The sequence below is a fragment of the Schistocerca americana genome, chromosome 1 (genome assembly GCF_021461395.2).
Source record: "Schistocerca americana isolate TAMUIC-IGC-003095 chromosome 1, iqSchAmer2.1, whole genome shotgun sequence".
Lineage (NCBI taxonomy): Eukaryota > Metazoa > Arthropoda > Insecta > Orthoptera > Acrididae > Schistocerca > Schistocerca americana.
In genome coordinates, this window is record NC_060119.1 from 570667080 (window position 1) to 570688046 (window position 20967).

The following is a 20967-nucleotide window of genomic DNA, read 5'->3' on the forward strand; positions in this document are numbered from 1 at the left end:
GTGTGGCCGGCCGAAGTGGCCGTGCGGTTAAAGGCGCTGCAGTCTGGAACCGCAAGACCGCTACGGTCGCAGGTTCGAATCCTGCCTCGGGCATGGATGTTTGTGATGTCCTTAGGTTAGTTAAGTTTAACTAGTTCTAAGTTCTAGGGGACTAATGACCTCAGCAGTTGAGTCCCATAGTGCTCAGAGCCATTTGAACCATTTGAATTGCCTGTGTGCAGGTCTTTGATTCTAAACAACACTCCTGCTACTCGCCTTGGGAATAACGGACGGAAAAAAGCTTGGAGTTTTAACAGTGTTTTGTAAGGTGAACGAAATAGGCGTATAATTATTCACTGCATTATTAGTAAAGTCAAATTTTGCGGAAGTAAACTATGTATGAAGAGTAATGTGCGCTTACTGTTCTGTTGTATTTACTGTGAGGTCGCTGTGTGGTGACAAAAGTATTGCGATAGCGATATCCACACGTGTAAAAGGACAATGCAGTGGCGGGGCTGTCATTTGCACTTACATGAGTTTTCAACGTGATTACGGTCCCACGACGGGAATTAACAGATTTTTTTTAGAGATTTCAGTATCCTGATATCCACAGCGTCAACAGTGTGCCGGCATTACCTGCAACAATGGACAACGCAGTGGCCGACGGCCTTCACATAAAAGCCAAGAGTAGCAGCGTTTGCGTAGAGTTGTCAGTGCTAACAGACAAACAACACTGCGTTAATAACTGCATAAATCAATTTGGGACGTACGACGAGCGTATCCACTAGCACAGTGTGTCTATGGGCTAATGACCGAAGCGAGTGCCTTTGCAGTAGTGTCTCTCCCGGGCTTGTGACCATGTCGGTTGGATCCTAGGCGACTGGAAAACCACATCTTGATCAGATGAGTCCCGATTTCAGTTGGCAAGAGCTGATGGTAGGGTTCGAGTGTGGCGCAGATCCCACGAAGCCTTGGACCAAAGTTGTTAACAATGCACTGTGCAAGATGGTGCTCCACAATGTCATATGAAATGGGCTGGGTCCTCTCATCCTACTGAACCGATCTTTGAGTGGAAATGGTTATGTCCGGCTACATGGAGATCATTTTCAGCCATTTATGGACTTCATGTGTCCAAACAAAGATGGAATTTTTATGGATGCCACTGCGCCACGTCACTAAGCTACAACTGTTCGAAATTAGAATGAAGAACAGTCTGGACGATTCGGGCGAATGATTTGGCCAACGAGATAGTCCGTTATGAATCCCGTCGAGCATTTATGGGACATAATCCAGAGGTCAGTCCGTGTACAAAATTCTGCACCGGCGACACTTTCGCAGTTATGGACGGCTGTAGAGACAGCCTGGCTCAGTATTTCTGCAGGGGACTTCCAACGACTTGTTGAGTCCATGATAGGTCTAGTTGCTGGACTGTGCCGGGCAAAAGTAGTTCCGTCTCGATATTAGGAGTTGTTCCGTGAGTTCTGTCACCTCAGTGTAGCGTCGTCTGGTGGAGTATCTGCATGGAATCACCTCCATCGGATATAAGGAGCGATGGTAATGAGAGGATTAGAAGTCCTTGTCCCGCATAGCTGTGAGCATAACGCGGCGCGCTGGATGCGGTCGACGAAGATGCCGTCAATACCACATCCTTCTCCCCAAAATTTGTCGCGAATGGGTCGCGCATGTGAGTAGAAATGCACAAGATTGCATAAGATGAACATATAGGAAAGCAGCCTAACGTCAGCCAGGGCACTGGGAAGCAGGAGAGATTGCTTTTTTGTGACAAGGTACGCTGGAGCTACATGACCAGCTACGACAGAATGTTCTGGAAGGACGACAGGACACGGGAGACGCGCGTGATCCCGGGAAATGCATCAGACGAGGCTATATAAGAAGTGCCTCTGGTGCTGCTAGTAGATAGTGTCGGAAGTTCCATGCGGCTTTTCGCGGATGATGCTGTAGTATACAGAGAAGTTGCAGAATTAGAAAATTGCATTGAAATGCAGGAAGATCTGCAGCGGATAGGCACTTGGTGCAGGGAGTGGCAACTGACCCTTAAGATAGACAAATTTAATGTATTGCGAATACATAGAAAGAAGGATACTTTATTGTATGATTATATGATAGCGGAACAAACACTGGTAGCAGTTACTTCTGTAAAATATCTGGGAGTATGCGTGCGGAACGATTTGAAGTGGAATGATCATATAAAATTAATTGTTGGTAAGGCAGGTACCAGGTTGAAATTCATTGGGAGAGTCCTTAGAAAATGTAGTCCATCAACAAAGGAGGTGGCTTACAAAACACTCGTTCGACCTATACTTGAGTATTGCTCATCACTGTGGGATCCGTACCAGGTCGGGTTGACAGAGCAGATAGAGAAGATTCAAAGAAGAGCGGAGTGTTTCGTCACAGGGTTATTTGGTAGGCGTGATAGTGTTACGGAGACGTTTAGCAAACTCAAGTGGCAGTCTCTGCAAGAGAGGCGCTCTGCATCGCGGTGTAGCTCGCTGTCCAGGTTTCGAGAGGGTGCGTTTCTGGATGAGGTATCGAATATATTGCTTCCCTCTACTTATACCTCCCCAGGAGATCACGAAAGTAAAATTAGAGAGATTCGAGCGCGCACGGAGGCTTTCCGGCAGTCGTTCTTCCCGCGAACCATACGCGACTGGAACAGGAAAGGGAGGTAATGACAGCGCCACGTAAAGTGGCTTGCGGAGTATAAATGTAGATGTAGATGTAGATTCCTTCGACAGTTGCCTCAGACGCTGGACCTGAGTTACTCTGCCCTCAGGACGGGACTTAGTTTCTCGTGGCACTTAGCTGCACAGGGTACACGCAGGACTGCCCAACTTACATTCAATGTGTTGGTGCCCCTTAGGGTTCGACAGTGGTCTTATCCTACCTCATGTTTCATCCCTTATCTGTAAAGAATTTTCAGCTTGTCTTCCAGCACCAGGACGTCGAGTTGGACGAGCCAGCTCATTACTGGATTTAGCGTCTAGTTCCCATCCTGATCCTCTCGCAGGAAACTACAGACGCGAAAAATTGCGCTGCGTCGTCGCATAATGACGGTGTGGCTGACGACGAGGGGCAGGCCTATGCCGCGGTGATGCGCACGGTGGATGGCGCCAACCAACCCGTGTGCCGACAGCGTCTAGCGAATCACCAGGAAAATCTACCGAGAAGCCCGAGGTAGGACGTCCAGCGCGTCGATGAGGGCGCAGAACGCTGTAGAGCCGGTGCAGGCTCGATGCCCGTGATTGCCGTCGCAGCAAAGTGACGTGCTCGGCTCCTGTGGAAGTGGCCGCAGCGGCGGCAGCGGCTGCGGAGGAGGGCAGGTTCAAATGGCTCTGAGCACTATGCGACTCAACTGCTGAGGTCATCAGTCGCCTAGAACTTAGAACTAATTAAACCTAACTAACCTAAGGACAGCACACAACACCCAGCCATCACGAGGCAGAGAAAATCCCTGACCCCGCCGGGAATCGAACCCGGGAACCCGGGCGTGGGAAGCGAGAACGCTACCGCACGACCACGAGATGCGGGCGAGGAGGGCAGGGTGAGGGATGGCGGTTATCGCTGAGACAACCGGTTTCCGGTAACACCCATTATTTTCGTCTCCAGTTTAACCTGTTCAAAGCTGGATCTCTGTTGAATTTTAACGATTTCAGTTCTTTCTCAACACCACTGGCACTAATACTCATTTCACTCATCTTTTCAGTGGTACGAGGATTAAATTGGAACAGTTATCCTGGGTTTTCCTTTATAATGGAACATTTGAGAATGGAGTTATGCATTCCAGCTTTTCCTTTGCTACCCTCAACGTTAGTTCCTGTCTGATTTGCTAGGTTCTGGATACTAACTTTAGTGCCACTAACAGTCTACACGTACGACCAGAATTTCTTTGGGTTTTGTGAAATATCATTTGCCAATATTCTGCCGTGGTAGTCACTAAACGATTTTCGGTGTTTTTATAGGTACTGCTTCCAGTAGCGAACGTAGACATCGAACAAAGGTTGAAAACTTCTAATGAAAGTGATGGAGAGGGAGACCGCGGTCGATATGGGGTTGAGGCTGCGGTAGCAATTAGTCTCGTTACCTGTAGCAAAGATTGCTACGTTGAAGGAAATGAGAGTGGCGACAGCTGATAACTTAGTATCAATTTTTCCCCCTGAAGCAACCGAAGAATTAAGGGTTGATCTATTATTCCAAGTTTCTGGCACGACAGTAGAATTATTAGTATATCAATATCTTCCAAAGAACATTGTGAATGTTTTCTCCTCATATGATGCCTCAAGTTTGTTGTGCCTTCTCCAGTTTTTCATCTTTTAAAGCAATGGAGCATTGTACTTCTTTGTTACCACACTTTGTAAAATACTTACAAACTAAGCCGGCCATTGTGGCCGAGTGGTTCTATGCCTTGAGCCTAGAACCGCGCGACCGCTACGGTCGCATGTTCGAATCCTGCCTCGGGCATGGATGGATGTGTATGATATCCTTAGGTTAGTTAGGCTTAAGTAATTCTAAGTTCTAGGGGACTGATGATCACAGATGTTAAGTCCCATAGTGCTCAGAGCCATTTGAACCATTTTGAACCTTACAAACTAGATATGGCACCATTCTGCAATGCAACTGATGTCCAAGGACGACAGCGAGGAACTATTGTATAGACCAAGTGGAGGCAAGTCATGTACGATGCACGCACACGCATAGGGGATGAGAGACTGACTAGTTAAAACCGATACCTGTAGCTCCGTTCTGAATAATCACTGTTTTTCGGGGTATCTGTTCTATCTCGGTTATAAGAGGTCTTTTTTAATTTTATACTAATAACCAGGTAAAAAAGCTGGCACATCATTTTTCCATAGCATCAGTGCTAAAATTTCTATCGCTTTGAAATATTGTGGTATTATAGAAAGTGGGAAAGGCGACCTGTGCTGTTTTAATTGCAACGCCGATAGCTAGAAACGAGCAACGAACACATGACATAAGGCTCGGTAGAGCATTTCTGAGACAATATTTTATCCGTTGCCGTGTGGTGTGGCCTATGAGACGGTAGCGTGTGTGAGGAGTGTAGACGCATGGGGCAGTCAATTTTGGAAATTGTTAAGGAATTTAGTATTTAGAGACCTACAGTGTCAGGAGTGTGCCGAGAATACCAAATTTAGGCATTACCTCCTTCGATTCCCGGCCGCATTGGGATTTTCTCTGCTCGGGGACTGTGTGTTTGTGTTGTCCTCATCATTTCATCATCATCATCATCATCATTCATGACAGTGGCTAGGTTGGACTATGGACAAAAACTGGAGTGTGTAAAAATTGGGACCTCGTACAGGCGCTCATAACCACGCAGTTGAGCGCCCCACAAACTAAACATCATTATCATCATCACCTCCAGTCACAGATAACGCAGCGGCCGACGGCCTTCACATAACAACCGAGAACAACGGCGTTGGCGTAGAGTTGTCATTACTATAGTCCGATCCATGAACGATGGCGGTTCGCACATGTTGCGGCACGGACGAGGATTGCATTGTTGACGATCCCAAGCGACAGCTGCGGTAGGCGGATACGCGTGCTTTCCGCTTGATGAAAGCATTTATCCTGCAAATTATAACTCTCACTTTCTCATACAGAATTAATCACTTAGTACCACCATCAGCGATGACAACTCACAACAAATTGAAAAGAAATTCAGTAAATAGCTCGCTACAGTCACGTTTGATGCTCGCATTAGCTATCAAATCTATAGCAGAGCGCTCAGAACACTATTGGACACTCACTGGCTGTCGGAGCATGCGTGACATAGGTCCACAGAACAAGCATAAACTCGACCGACATCGTTCTGACTCCTACTGTAACAGACAAGCAACGTTGCCTGAAACAATCGCAGAAATCAATGTGGGACGTACGGCGAGCATATGCCTTAGGACGGTGCGGCTAAATCTGGCGTTCATGGGCTGTGGCAGCAGACGACCGATGCGCGTGTTTTTGATAACAGTACGGCATCGCCTGCAGCTCCTCTCCTGGGATCGTGACCATATCGGTTGGACCATAGACGACTGGAAAACCGGGGCCTGCTCAGATGAGTCCCAATTTCAGCTGGTAAGAGCTGATGGTAGGATTCGAGTGTGGCGCAGACCCCCACGAAGCCATGGACCCAAGTTCTCAACAAGTCACTGCACAAGCTGGGTGTTACCTCCGTAAGCGTGTGGGATGTGTTTACATGGAGTAGAATGGGTCCTGTGGTGCAACTGAACCAATCGTAGACGAGAAATGGTTGTGTTCGGCTACATGGAGACCATTTGCAGCCATTCATGGACTTCATTTACCCAACAACGATTGAATTGTTATGGATGACAACGCACCGTGTCACCGAGCCACAGTTGTTCGCAATTCGTTTGAAGATCATTCTGGACAATTCAAGCGAATGATTCGGCCGCGCAAGTCATCCGACATGAATCCCATCGAACATTTACGGGAAATAATAGAGAGGTCAGATCGTGCACAAAGGCCTACACCGGTAACACTTTCGCAATTATGGACGGCTATAGAGGCAACATGGGTCAGTATTTCTGCAGGGGACTTTCGACGACTTGTTGAGTCCGTGCCATTATTGCGTTACTGCACTACGCGGGGCAAAAGGAGGTCCAGCACGGTGTCAGAAGGCTTCCCATGACATTTGTAATCTCAGTGTACAACACACAGTGTTGCAAGATAAATTTGTATATTATTTCTTTGAAATTAATACACATAATTTGGCTTTATTACTGGTTTACTTCATAGAGTACAACTGGCTTCTAGCGGTGAACTGAGTCTCGCTGTTATCGATTAGTGTCTATACTTCTGAACACGTGGAGAAATGCAGCGCAAATGTTTCAAGACAGTTTCGAAGAGTCGAGGGACGATACATTGCGGTAGTACTATCGCTCATGTAAACACGTCTTTGCTCTCGCAGATTTCTGAAGTTTGTTTTTATATTTAATAAATGTCATACTTAAAATGTGATACTTAAATAAATATTAATTATATAAGGGATAACGAAGATTAGTAGTAAGTAATATGGACGTAATGATCATGTAAGTTCGCATTAAACATGAAAAGCCAAACATGACTGGTAAAGGATAACATCACAGCCCATGATGGTCTGTATTGAGTTTCGTAGTACTTTACTTTTATAGAAAAATTTGTTCATAGTTTAACTTACAGTCGCGACACCCCTGTGACAGCAGCGCTCCAAGCAGACATTGAGCTACACTTCTGAATATGGTAGCGGATGAATACGAGTAGTGTCGTTATAATACTTTGTAACATAGTTTTTACAAATGGGACCCTATTCATCGCAATAAATAACAGCAAAGAAAAAAAAAGAAGAAGACACATATTTGTCTTTCCTAAGGTTCCTAAACACTCTTAGATGTATGAAACTGTACGTATCATGACGGTTTATTTTCGAATCTCTTTTAGGTTACAGACATTGAACGGCGAACGCAGTTTACCTTCAGTAAAAAAATAGACAGGGAACAGGAGTAAGGACACTGAAGGACTGCATCCCCAGATCTCTAGTGAATGAGATCTGTCCCTTCTGGAGGGGAGCACAACCGCAATCTTTGCTCTTGTGTACAAATGGGAACCACTAGGGACCGTTCTAGATCTGAACGTGATGCAAAGTAGCAAAGAGTTTGAGGCTTTTTAATCCCTCCTATTTAGTGTCCCAGTGTGTTGTGATCGGGGGGGGGGGGGGGGGAGGGGAGGGGGAAGGGCTGCGACAGTGACGCATCTATGAATAAAACGACAGAGAGTCTCTCTAAGACGTCCCAGTTCGGCGAAACCATCAGTGGCATCCGCCTACTTTTCTTGGGAATTTTGAAAATGAACGTAAGCAGAAACAACATTTAAAGTAGTCAGAGGCGCTTGCAGGCAGGCAACTGGATTTGCAAAGGTGTCAGCGAGTTGCCTACCTGCAAGCAAAATGTTCAAATGTGTGTGAAATCTTATGGGACTTAACTGCCAAGGTAATCAGTCCCTAAGCTTACACACTACGTAACCTACATTATCCTAAGGACAAACATACACACCCATGCCCGAAGAGTACTCGAACCTCCACCTGGACCAGCCGCACAGTCCATGACTGCAGCGCCTGCAAGCACCTTGGACTACTTTTACGGTGTGTTTCTGTTCACTATCACTTTTTTTTTTTAAATTCTCAGTAAAGGTGAGCAGGTGCCATAGTGGGTTTTGCCGAACTAAAATTTCTTTTTTTTTTGGCGGGGGGGGAGGGGGGGTGGCGGAGCGTCTTAGAGAGGCTCTCTACCGTTCCATTCACGCTTATGACAGTAGCGCACGCTACCATGTTCACATCAAATGCGGACGCTAAACAGATGGAGTGAAAACACACAAGTTACGTTTCCTGCCGCGGGTCACGTTCCAATTTTGTCGACTGGTTTTGAACGGTTTCCTGTTGCTCACTACATTACGTACTGTCGTTTACAATCGCCAAATCTGTGGAGGTTCACGTCCTAGGGAAAGGGGTGGTTCCATTGGCGCACATTATACCACCCCATGAGGCTTCCTCGAGCCGATTCTGAGGTGCAGTATGTGTCCGGAATATTTTCCTCGGCCAGTCCTGAGAAAGCCGCGTGATTTGGGCGTCGCTGTTCCAATCTCCATTGCCGAGGTGTCAGAAGAAGGGGTGATATGTGGGTAAGTGGGGCTGTGACGACCTTTCCGTCATTTGATACGTTCACCGTGGCGTTGGGCAGAATTGTGGTGAAATCTAGTGTCGTTGTGACATCATTAATCCACCTTACACGTCTCATGAACTTCTCAGCTAACGCCTCGTTTCCGTGTGTGTGGACACCTTGTTGTTTGAAGCGTCGTATTTGAAAGGTATGAATAGCAATGGATGGGAATTACAGGTTTTTGAAAAAGTGATCCATTACTTCTGTTTCGCAGTGTATTTTCTAATACCAATCCTGTCTGCTGGCAACTGCTGCACCGGAGGCTGAGGTAGTTTTCCGCCTAAAGAAGAGACTGGTTACACATATGAGAATCAGAGCTATAGCGGTAGCACAAGCCGAGACAGTCGTGCGACTGCATTCGTGATTTCCTGTCAGAAGGTCACAGTTCGTAGTAATCGACGGAAAGGCATAGAAGAAAACAGAAGACATTACTGCTGTTCCCCAGGGAAGTGTATAGCTCCTCAGCCGTCCCTAATCTATTAAATGATTTAGGAGACAAACTGAGCATCCATCTTATATTACTTGCAGATGAAGCGGTCATTTAGCGTCTAGTAAAGTCATCAAAACATCACAACCAATTACAAAATGATTTAGATAAAATACCTGAGTGATACGAAAAATGGCAATTGGCTAAAAATTATGAAAACTGTGAGATCATCCTCATCAACACTGAAAGGAATCCGTTAAATTTCGGTTACACGATGATCACACGAGTATAAACGCTGTCAATTCAACTAAATACCTACGAATTACAGTTACGAACAACCTAAACTGGAACGATGACATAGATAATGTTGCGAAGAAGGCGAACAAAAAACTGCGTAAATTGTCAGAACACTTAGAAGATGCAAATAATCCACTAAAGAGACTCCCTGCAATACGCTTGTCCGTCCCCTACTGCCCGAGCGAGGTGGCGCAGTGGTTAGCACACTGGACTCGCATTCAGGAGGACGACGGTTCAATCCCGTCTCCGGCCATCCTGATTTAGGTTTTCCGTGATTTCCCTAAATCGCTTCAGGCAAATGCCGGGATGGTTCCTTTGAAAGGGCACGGCCGATTTCCTTCCACATCCTTCCCTTACCCGAGCTTGCGCTCCGTCTCTAATGACCTCGTTGTCGACGGGACGTTAAACACTAATCTCCTCCTCCGTCCCCTACTGGAATACTGCTGGGCGGTATGGGATCGTTACAGACAGGATTAACAGAGGACATGGATAATATTCAAAGAAGGGCAGCTCGTTTTGTATTGTCACGAATCAGGGGAGAGAGTGTCACAGATATGATACGTGACTTAGTATGTTCGCCCAGTCAATGGAGATGGTCAGGTGGTAGCGTGTTGTTTCGGCACGTCAGGTTCTAGGCTGGAAGTATTTCCAATGGCTTATGCGACCAACACAAGAAGTGCTGGGTCAAATTTATTATTGTGGTCCAAGTGATACTAGTCGGTAGACTAAAAGCTGTTCCTGCTACGTCAGGTTCTACCACAAATCAGTAACCCACTACCTCGTAACTCTAGCCTCATCAGTTCTTTAGGTCGATCCTGTTTGATAACTATTTTCAGGGTTGAACGTGGAGTAAACCCAACGTACATCAACCCTTTGGACGTAAGTACGCGACACCAGGTTAACCCTTTGGCAATCTACTGTATCTGCTTTCCCTAATAATAACTATACTTCATATTCCTTTGTTTCGGTCAGGACCATCCGCGTCAGGCGTACTGTAACTCGATCCCTCAGGCAACGACGGAGCTCATCTGCCGACATTAACTCGTAGCTTGCCCTTTCTTTGTAGATCAAATGATGGTTCAAATGGCTCTGAGCACTATGAGACTTAACTTCTGAGGTCATCAGTCCCCTAGAACGTAGAACTACTTAAACCGGACTAACCTAAGCACATCACACACACCCATGCCCGTGGCAGGATTCGAACCTGCGACCGTAGCGGTCGCGCGGTTCCAGACTGTAGCGCCTAGAACCGCTCGGCCAGCCCGGCCGGCTCTTTGTAGATCAGTGTCACCTCCTATGTCCTTACCTGAATACGCTTCCCCATAGACTACCACTTCATTTGGTATCGGTGAACAGTAAAACACTCGCAACGTGCATCGACATCCGCTTCTGGAAAATGAACGAGTATTTGGAGTCGGACTCTATAGGTGTCAATTCCACCACGTCGCCACATAAAAACGACAAGATCTGGTTAGTTCAGTTAACTATGTACTGTTCTGCTGTCCTTAACAATTTCCCACCTGCCTCCCAACCATCTCCTCTTGCAAAGCAGTAAACCGTGTGGCACCAAATCTACTACTTGGCATAAGTATCCCCGTAGCTGCTCATAAATGACGCAACCCCTGGTACTCTAATTGTGCATCCTCCAATACGTCCTTCTCATCAGCCTCAAGGTGTAACTCGGTGAAGGAGTTCTCCAACCTCTGTACTTCATTCCTTACTCCCTACAGATTGAAAGTCAATATCATTGTCCAATAGTGGCTGGTTAGGACGACGTTCTCCAGTCCAGAGAGCAGGACTCCTCCATATAGGTGCTAATTCTGCAATGCGCCCACTACTTCCCCATTGAAGAGATATATAATCACCAGAATCATGACACGCATCATGGTCGTCCTTAGTGGTAACGGCACCTGTTAAATGGAAACCCCATCACTTTCCCTCGCCCTCCTGCAAAGACAGGACGCCCTTGGGGTCTATTGTTAAAACAACAAAAGTGACGTGACTCATTTCATTATGTTAACATACCTTTGTACTACTTTCGCTTTACACTTCCCACGACGCCTATTGCTATAATGCACCAGAGCGAAAATATAAATCCCGCAGTACAAACAAAAAATAATAACCTACAAACACAACAAAATGTACTAAAAAACTCAAGATAACTTCGTTACATGCTACTTAATTAATTATGTGCAGCCAATATCGTCAAATTATACAGAGTAACCTTTTTATCTCGAGATAACGAAATATCTCAAAACGACGACCCGATTAAAAAACAGAAGGTACACTTTCACAGCGACACCAATGTTGAGCGTCCGCCTGCCTCAACCACATGGGGTGCGATGTGGAACAACTTTGAAATCTTAAAGAGTGCTATTACACTTTTTTCGTGGATTCGGATTCTACGCAAAAAAGCGTAACTTTTGTATGCAATACTTTTGTTTTGCACGGTAGATGGTACTGTAATCAAAAAATAACACAATTGAGTTCCAAGACGGTAATATCACTAGAAAAGACATTGGGTAACAAATGAAAAAAAAACCAGACGTGTTCAGTAACTGTGAAAAGCCGTGTTTGAGGGGTGTCTTCTCACCAACTGTGTGGTGGTTTGTAAGACTTCTTTCACAGCAAGTACTCGAAAATGTCACCACTTACTTTGATGCACTTATTTATATGCGCATGAAATGGTTTGGCATAACTGAGAAGTGTTTTCAATACTATCTGCTGGCATGCACTGGTGGTGCAGTGAATCATGTTAAATCATGTTACTGTGCACTGTTGGCACTTCATTATAAACCTCACTCTTCAACCAACTCCACAAATAAGATTAAGGTGAAGTACGATCTGGTGATCTTGCAGACCAAGACGTTTGACCGTCTCTTCCGATGCACCAAAGATTGTACACGAGACCTAATACTTCGAGTGCTGCTTCAGAATAATGTGCTAGAAAACCATTACGCTGAAACTATGTTCCTTGTTCCAGCTCCAAGGGTAGGGTTGCAAGCAATTCTGGAAAATCGTTCTCCAGGAATGTTCGATGCTTGTCTTCATTTAAAATGCCATCGATTGAGAATGGTCCAATACGTTTCTCACGAATTATTTCATAACAAACATTCATAATGACGGATGTGTAACCAATGAGGGTTTTCCACATTCCATTAATGCATGTAGCGTCAATTAATCGTCCTGTGGTTTGTGAAGGCCGACTCAACAGACAACAATAATCGAGCATGAAAATTGGTGTATCTCTGTATCTGTTGTAGTGACTACTGGGAAAATGTTATTTCGTTCTGCAAATCATTGCCATGAAGTTCCTGATGAAGGAAAATATCAAACGTGTGATATTTTATACCTTTCAGAATTCGGCAAACAGTAGTCTGACTAATTCCCAATTCTTGAGTCAAGTGCCAGGTGCTAATGTGGGAGTTACGATTCACTGCAGCTAATGTTGCAGTTTCATTAACCTCTCCAGCAACTGTTCTTTGACGTTTCCATTTTCATAGTTGTACAGTTCTCTTAGTGGAGGACTGTCGAATATCCTGATGAAAAGTATCACGTGATCGCACCGTGTTTGGAAAAAGTTGAGAATAAAGGGTCACAGCATTATCGACATTCCTGTAATTTTCTTCATCAATTTATCCTTTCAGTTTTCTCTTCCATGCAATGGCATGTATTCTAATTCATAATGCAGTCAGGTTATGAAGGAATGTTCTTAATGAGGAACAGCATGCATGCAATGAGATCAGGTCAAATGGTGATTGAATGAATGTTTAAAAAGCTACACAGAGTCGTTTGCCGCACACAGCTGTTTTTACGTTTTTGATCCGAAGCATTTTTCTCGAGATAATATCGTTTTCGAAATCAGTTGTATTAATTATCGATTACAGTGGCATGTGTTCTGCTGTGACAAAAATGTTTTGTATAAAAGTTACTTTTTCCTGTGGAAACCGAATAAATGCGATGTTCGTTTATCAGATTTTAAAGTTGTCTCAGCCCCACACTTTGGGGCAGGGGAGAGTGGTTAACTTTGATTGGTTGGACTGTATTTTTAAAAATACTGAACACGTGTTTTTACTTATTTAATCTGATGTATAGTTTCTGAGACATTTCGTTACCTCAAGATAAAAAACCCACCTTGTGAATGTTATGTCTGCTTATTTATTTGTGCAACCTCAAGTGTCCTGTCAGTGGTCGTGTGTGGGTTTCTGCTTCCTTACTCCCCTCTTACGCTCTACCTTCTTCCCAGTTAGTGGCTCTGGCACTTATTGTAAGGCTGTAAGGCTCTTTCAGAAATCGCAATGGTTGTTTGTGAGAAGATCATGTTACATGTCGTGTAAGGAAGAGAAACGTCGCCAGCACGTGTCGCGATTCCACAGAGGCAGGATCGTGGCCTCTAGAGACTAAGTTTTATAGTTCCACGATAACGCTGCTTGTCATGGTCGGGATTCTAAGGATGTCATTCGAATAAGGAACCGATGGGTTTATGTAGTCTATACTCAGCATCATGCAGCATCTCAATGCCCTTACACTGCTGACGCCTGACAGGACAGACATGCTCGTCACGTACCCTGAGTCAGCAGATGGTATTTTGGACAGTCCAACGACCCTTGGACAACCATGGATTTCCAACACGGTATTCGCTGCTGCGCCTTCGCTTGAAAGCATAGTAGAGAGAGGCGCGCCGGTACGCCCAGTGTTCACACCGGACACAGTGCTGGCACCACGTCCTCTTTTCATCAGAGTACCAGTTCTTGGCGCAGCATCCCAATGGAAGTATCCGTGTCTGGAGGGTCTGAGCAGAACGAACGCTGCCGTAGTGCATTCGTTGCCAGACATGCTAGCATATAGCATGGTGTTGTGGGGTCCCATTGTGTACATAACACGATCACCTGAGGTTCGCATAACTGGTAATCACAACAGCAGAGATTAAATTACCGACGTTTAAGGAGAGACGTTCATGAAATTGAGCGAAGACGTCAATATTCAATTTGTTTTCTGTTCATTAGCAAAACTCACGGACAGTAAATACCCAAAGTTTCAAGGACGGAATTGTATCCAAAATGCTTGAAAAATAACTAAATGTATGACGCGAACTTCCTCCCACGCCAACTTTTTGAAGCAACACTTCAATACTAGCTCCGTGAACAACGGATTCTTGGATTACTTTCAAGCAAAGTTGCACACGATGCATTTAGAAGGCTTTGATATATGCACATAAAAAAAAGTTTAGCATCATCTCGGTTCCTAGACTTCCGGAACCTGTACAGAAAATTGTAATAGAGATCAACATAAACATCATTTCCGCCCCTTTTTATTGCTCACAAAAACCACACATTGTTTGTTGTACCACAACGCAGCAAGACCTTCAGTCGTGGTGGTCCACATTGTTGTACACACTGGTACCTCTAATACACAGTATGCCTGTATTCGTCATGGCATACTATCCACAAGTTCATCAAGGCACTGTTGGTCCACATTGTACCACTCCTCAACAGTGATTCTCCATAGATCCCTCAGAGTGGTTGGTGGGCCACGTCGTCCATGAACAGCCATTTCCAATCTATCCTAGGCATGTTCGATAGGGTTTATGTCTGGAGAACATGCTGGCCACTCTAGTCGAGCAATGTCGTTATCCTGAAGGAAGTCATTCACGAGATGTGCAGCATGGGGGCGCGAATCGTCGTCCATGAAGACGAATGTCTCGCCAATATGCTGCCGATACGGTTGCACTATCGGCCGGAGGGTGGCATTAACGCATCGTACAGCCACTACGGCGCCTTCCATGACAACCAGCGGCGTTAGTCGGCCCCGCTTAATGCCATCCAAAAACGGCAGGGAACCTCCATCTTGCTGCACTTGCAGGGCAGTGTGTCTAAGGCGTTCAGTCTGACCGGGTTGCCTCCAAACACGTCTCTGACGATAGACTGGTTAAAGGCATATGCGACACTCATCAGTGAAGAGAACGTGATGCCGATCCTGATTGTCCATTCGGCATGTTGTTGGGCCCAACTGCACCGCGCTACATGGTGTCGTGGTTGCAAAGAGGGACCTCGCCATGGAAGTCGGGAGTGAATTTGCACGTCATGCAGCCCATTGCCCAGAGTTTGAGCCCTGTAGCAGCACGGAAAGCATTATTCAACTTGGTGGCGTTGCTGTCCTTAAGTAGTGGTCATCGAATACAGTAGTAGCCCTTGGGCGGCTTGAGCGTGGCATGTCATCGACAGTTCCTGTTTCTGTGTATCTCCTCCATGTCCGAACAAAATCGCTTTGGGTCACTCCATGACGCCTGGACACTTCCCTTGTTGAGAGCCCTTCCTGGCACAAAGTAACGATGCGGACGCGATCGAGCAGTGGTACTGAGCATCTAAGCATGTTTGAACTGCAGACAACATGAGCCCTGTACCTCCTTCGTGGTGGAATGACTGGAACTGATCGGCTGTCGGACCCTCTCCGTCTAATAGGCGATGCTCATGCATGGTTGTTTACATCTTTGGGTTGGTTTAGTGACATCTCTGAACAGTCAAAGGGACTGTGTCTGTGATAAAATATCCACAGTCAACATCTATGTTCAGGAATTCTGGGAACCAGGGTGATGCAAAACTATTTTTGATGTGTGTATATTCCTTTGTCTATAAATCATTGGTGACCCTGTTTCGCGTCTTAGAGACAATAGCAAAGCAGCTGCTTTGTTTATAAAGAAGCAATTCCATTGGGGGACACAACAGGCTCACAAAGAAGATGATGGACATTCTCAAGTGTATTATGGCAAGGCTACTAGCCAGAACCTATTCAGTGTAAGTGATATGAAAAGTGCAGTATGGGCTCTATTTTTCCACACCGTATCAACAGCTGAACATCCCATTCATCATCTGTTTACATTACCTGGTGTTACGTCTGCCACAAATGGCCCCTGCCAGGCAGACTACATTCAAGACACCCCTGTGCACCATATAACATACACAAGTTCTTGCAGGCGCAACCAAGAGGAAAACAATTCTTCAAAATAAACAGAACTTGCTAGAGACTAGTGTGAACCTTTTTCTGCAGAGGTCGCCTCACAGACACAGGAAAAGTTGGAGTACTCCGCCAACCTCCACCGGCTTTATGAGGCCAGCGCAGCTGCAGGACAGCTAGTTCCTCGCCGAGTTAGGACCAGCTCCGACGGACCTCACCGACGCTCTTGATGAATAGTCGTGTACACGTTATTTGTTTTCTTTGTGTATATATAGTGATTGTTCGGGAAGTGTAGTTCAGTTTCAATTAACGACATTTTACCGAGTGTTCTACAATACTGAATATTCTTCAGTGGCGACGAGTATAGTGGAACGAACCGACGACCATCATGCTTACGACAGCAGCACCTACGGAATGGCAACAATTCTTTCTAGGACTTCTGCACCAGATTTTGGAAACTCAGACACAACTGATCGCCAAAATCCGAAGCCTCCACCACCCCGCGACGCCACCGCCGTTTCAATCATTCAACGATGAGGTTTAAGAATGGGACCGAACGACGTCTCCGGCAACACTTTACGATTCATGAAGTCACCCAAGAAGACAGGCAGCGCGCTTTTTTCTTGTCATGGAACCAATCGAAGATGTATGTCCTGCTCACAAAACTACAGCCGCTGGACCCCGACGTTAAATGCCTACTACAAACGCCGATCTCATGTCCTTGCAGCCCGCGTCGAATTCTACCAACGCCGGAAGAAACCCGAGCAGACCTATCGCCAGTGGGCCGCCGAGCTGCAAGGTCTCAGCTGGAAATGTAAGTTTCACACACATCTTTCCAAGGAATCATACACTGATGACATGGTGCGTGACCACTTGATACAGGCAGCGCCAGACGCCGCTTTCCGCCACGACGCCCTCAAGTTAGAAGACCCGTCCCTCAAGCAGGTCATAGAACTAGCCTATAAGTTCGAAATTTCTACAGCCGCCGATCGTCGACTGCAATCTTGTGCAGATGTAACGACGCCACGACGGACACCGAAGACGTCGCAGCAATCCAGGGCTTAACGCCGCGCTGCTCCCACCGCCGCGGTCGGAGACCGCCTCCACAACAAGACGCCGAGTCGCACCATCCCGGCCGGAACCAGAAGCCACTGCAGCAACAACAACACAACCAGCAACGTCGTCGTGGGGATCGTCTCCGCCTGTCCTCCTGCCCCAGCTGCTATGCGCTGGGCGCAATGCACACACTGTGGCAGGGAAGGCCATTTAGTGTCCGTTTGTCGCTCAAAAACACCCACCTCCAGCAACCGCCAGCCCAGGCCATATCCAGACGACTGCAACAACACCCCAATGGACGTCAACCAGGCAGAAAACTCCTCGACATCAAAAATTTTTATAGACGTCACTATCAATGACAAGCCTCTGCGTCTGCAAGTGGACACAGGCGCAGCAGTATCCTTGATTAATTACACTTCATATGCCAACGTTGGTTCACCACCCCTCTCTCCAGCCCCTAATCGCCTACTGGCGTAGAATATGCAAGAGATAGCTCTCCTAGGACAATTCACGGCTCAAGTCAAGTACAAATCGGTTCACCGTCCAGTCACGTTCCTGGTTTTCAACAATTCCTCCACAGCAGACTTATTCGGACTGGACGCCTTCCGCTTATTCGGATTTTCCATTGTGGACGATGTTCACCTAGTGTCTCAGCACGTTCCTTTTCCTGTAGTTGATGCACTCTGTAAGGAATTCCAGGACCTGTTTTCACCGGGCATAGGCTGCGCCAAGGACTTTAGGGCCTCGCTCCAACTCCGTCACGCTGCCTGGCCCCGCTACTTCCGGGCACGCGAGGTGCCAGTGGCACTACAACAGTCAACAGTCCAACGTCTTCAAGGGTTCTCCAACCTGTGCGGTTCAGCTTGTGGTCCACGCCTCTGCGGTGACTTTAAGTCTATCGTCAACCCACAGCTTCTCGTTGACGACTATCCCCTTCCACGACCGGAAGATCTTTTTCGCAAATTGGCAGGGGGCTCCTACTTTACTAAAATCGACCTAGCAGAAGCATATCTCCAAATTGCTCTTGATCTTTCCCCCGACAATACACTGTTATAAATACTCCTTTCAGCCTCTTCCAACTAAACCGACTCATGTTCGGTTTAGCCAGTGCTCCTGCAACCTTTCAAAGATAACTTGAACAACTTCTCACTGATATGCCGCGCTGTATAAATTACTTAGACGACATAGTCGTCACGGGGTCCTCCTCCGAAGAGCACATAGCCAACCTCCGCCTCTTCTTCCTCCGCATCTGAACTGCAGGTCTGAAATGTAATATTTCTAAATGTTCCTTTTTCCAACAATCTATTTCCTATCTGGGTCACATCATTTCCCAAAATGGCATTTCTCCACCTTATATCGACGCCATTAACAACCTGCCCCGTCCCCAGGACCTTCATCAGTTGAAATCCTTCTTGGGCAAAATTTCGTATTACAGGAAATTCGTTCCTTCTGCAGCTCAAGTGGCAGCAACCCTGTACCACCTCTGCCGCAAAAAATGTCCCATTCTGTTGGACCCCTGTCTGCGAGACCGCCCTTAAACAGCAGCTCCAATCCGCTGCATGTCTCATGCATTATGATCCAAATCTTCCTTTGATATTTGCTACGGACGCCTCTGAGTATGGTGTGGGCACCATCCTGTCTCACAAATTGCCAGATGGCACAGAGCCCCCCCATAGCATACATCTCAAAAGCTCTCTCCACAGCAAAAATCAAATATTCCCAAATCAAGAAAGAAGCACTTACTATGGTTTTTGCCTGTTCCAAGATCTATCCCTTTCTCTATGGCAAGTCCGTTCACATTATTATTGACCACAAACTGCTCCTCTCTTTATTTGCGCCTTCCGCACGATTACCGACCATAACATCCCAACGTCTCCAGCATTGGGCGTTGTTCCTATCCCAATTTCGCTACACCATGCATTTCTGTGCCACCTCCCAGCACGCCAACGTGGACGCCTTGTCGCATGTACCACAAGATCCGGACCCTGCTTTTGACCAGTTGGACCTCCTCGTTTTTCAGATTGATAATGACGTCCAAGAGGCCCTGAAGGCATTTCCCATTACAACTGTCAAAGTAGCTGCAGCCACCGCAGCAGATTCCCTCCTCCGAGTCGTCCGACACCGCGTTCTGCATGGTTGGCCATCCTCGCTGCCTCCTCAGGAGCAACGCCATCTCCGGTTGTACTATTCCATCCGACACCAGCTTTCGGTGGTGGATGGAGTCCTACTTCGCTTAGATTCAGTAGAACCGAGGCTCATCGTTCAGAGATCCCTGCAGCCGATGGTCCTCCACATTCTTCACCAAGGGCATTGGGGGATCGTTCGCACCAAATCCCTCGCAAGAAGGCATGTTTTTTGGATCGGCCTCACGTCTGACATCACAGAGATGGTGCAGCGCTGTACCATCTGTGCCCAACAATTGCCCTGTCCCTCCAAAAAAGTCCTTCCCTGGCCTATGCCAAACGATCCCTGGGAACGCATCCACCTTGACTTCATGGGACCGTTTCTGGGCCACCAATGACTCCTAGTCACTGATGTATTTTCTCATTTCCCATACGTCGTTCGGTGTTCAGCAATCACCATGCACGTTATCTTATCAGCCCTCGCAAAAATATTTTGCTTGGAAGGATTACCAAAAGCCATAGTCACGGACAATGGACCACAATTTCGAATCCAGGAATTCATCTCCTTTTACACCGAAAACGGCATCCAGCATCTTCTTACCCCGCCCTTCCATCCCCAATCCAATGGGGAAGCGGAACACCTGGTCAGAACTTTCAAGACACAAATGCTCAAATATACCAAGGACCATTCCCTTGAAGATGCTCTGACGCTAATCTTCAGTTCCTATCGAGCCCCTCCGATTGGGGAGAAAAGCCCAGCGGGAGCATTTCACGGCCACCAACCCAGGACCATCCTACATCTTCTCTTGCCCTCTCCGAGAATTCAGATTCCTCCTGGACAGTCCCGGTTCTTCCCTGGCTACTTAGTCTGGACCTGAGGTTTTGGTACTAACGCAGGTTGGCTGCCTGCCGTCATCCAGCGTTCCCCGGGTCGCCAACTTTTTGATGTCATCTTGGATGGCCACATAGTCAGTCGCCATCGAAATAAATTGCGTCCTCGCTACCCTGCGCCACCTGCATCGCACCCTACGGCACGGACCACCGCCACCTCTACAACCCATTCTGGACCACCCGTAGCGGACGCGCGGTTCCAGACTGTAGCGCCTAGAACCGCTCGGCCCCAACGGCCGGCAAGTAGGTTACAGTACACTTGTTCGCCCACTGCTTGAATATTGCTCACCAGTGTGGGGTCCGTACCAGATAGGGTTGACAGAAGAGAGAGAGAAGACCCAACGGAGAGCAGCGCGCTTCGTTACAGGATCATTTAGTAATCACGAAACCGTTACGGAGGTGTTAGATAAACTCCAATGGAAGACTCTGCAGGAGAGACGCTCAGTAGCTCGGTACGGGCTTTTGTTGAATTTTCGAGAACATACCTCCACCGAGG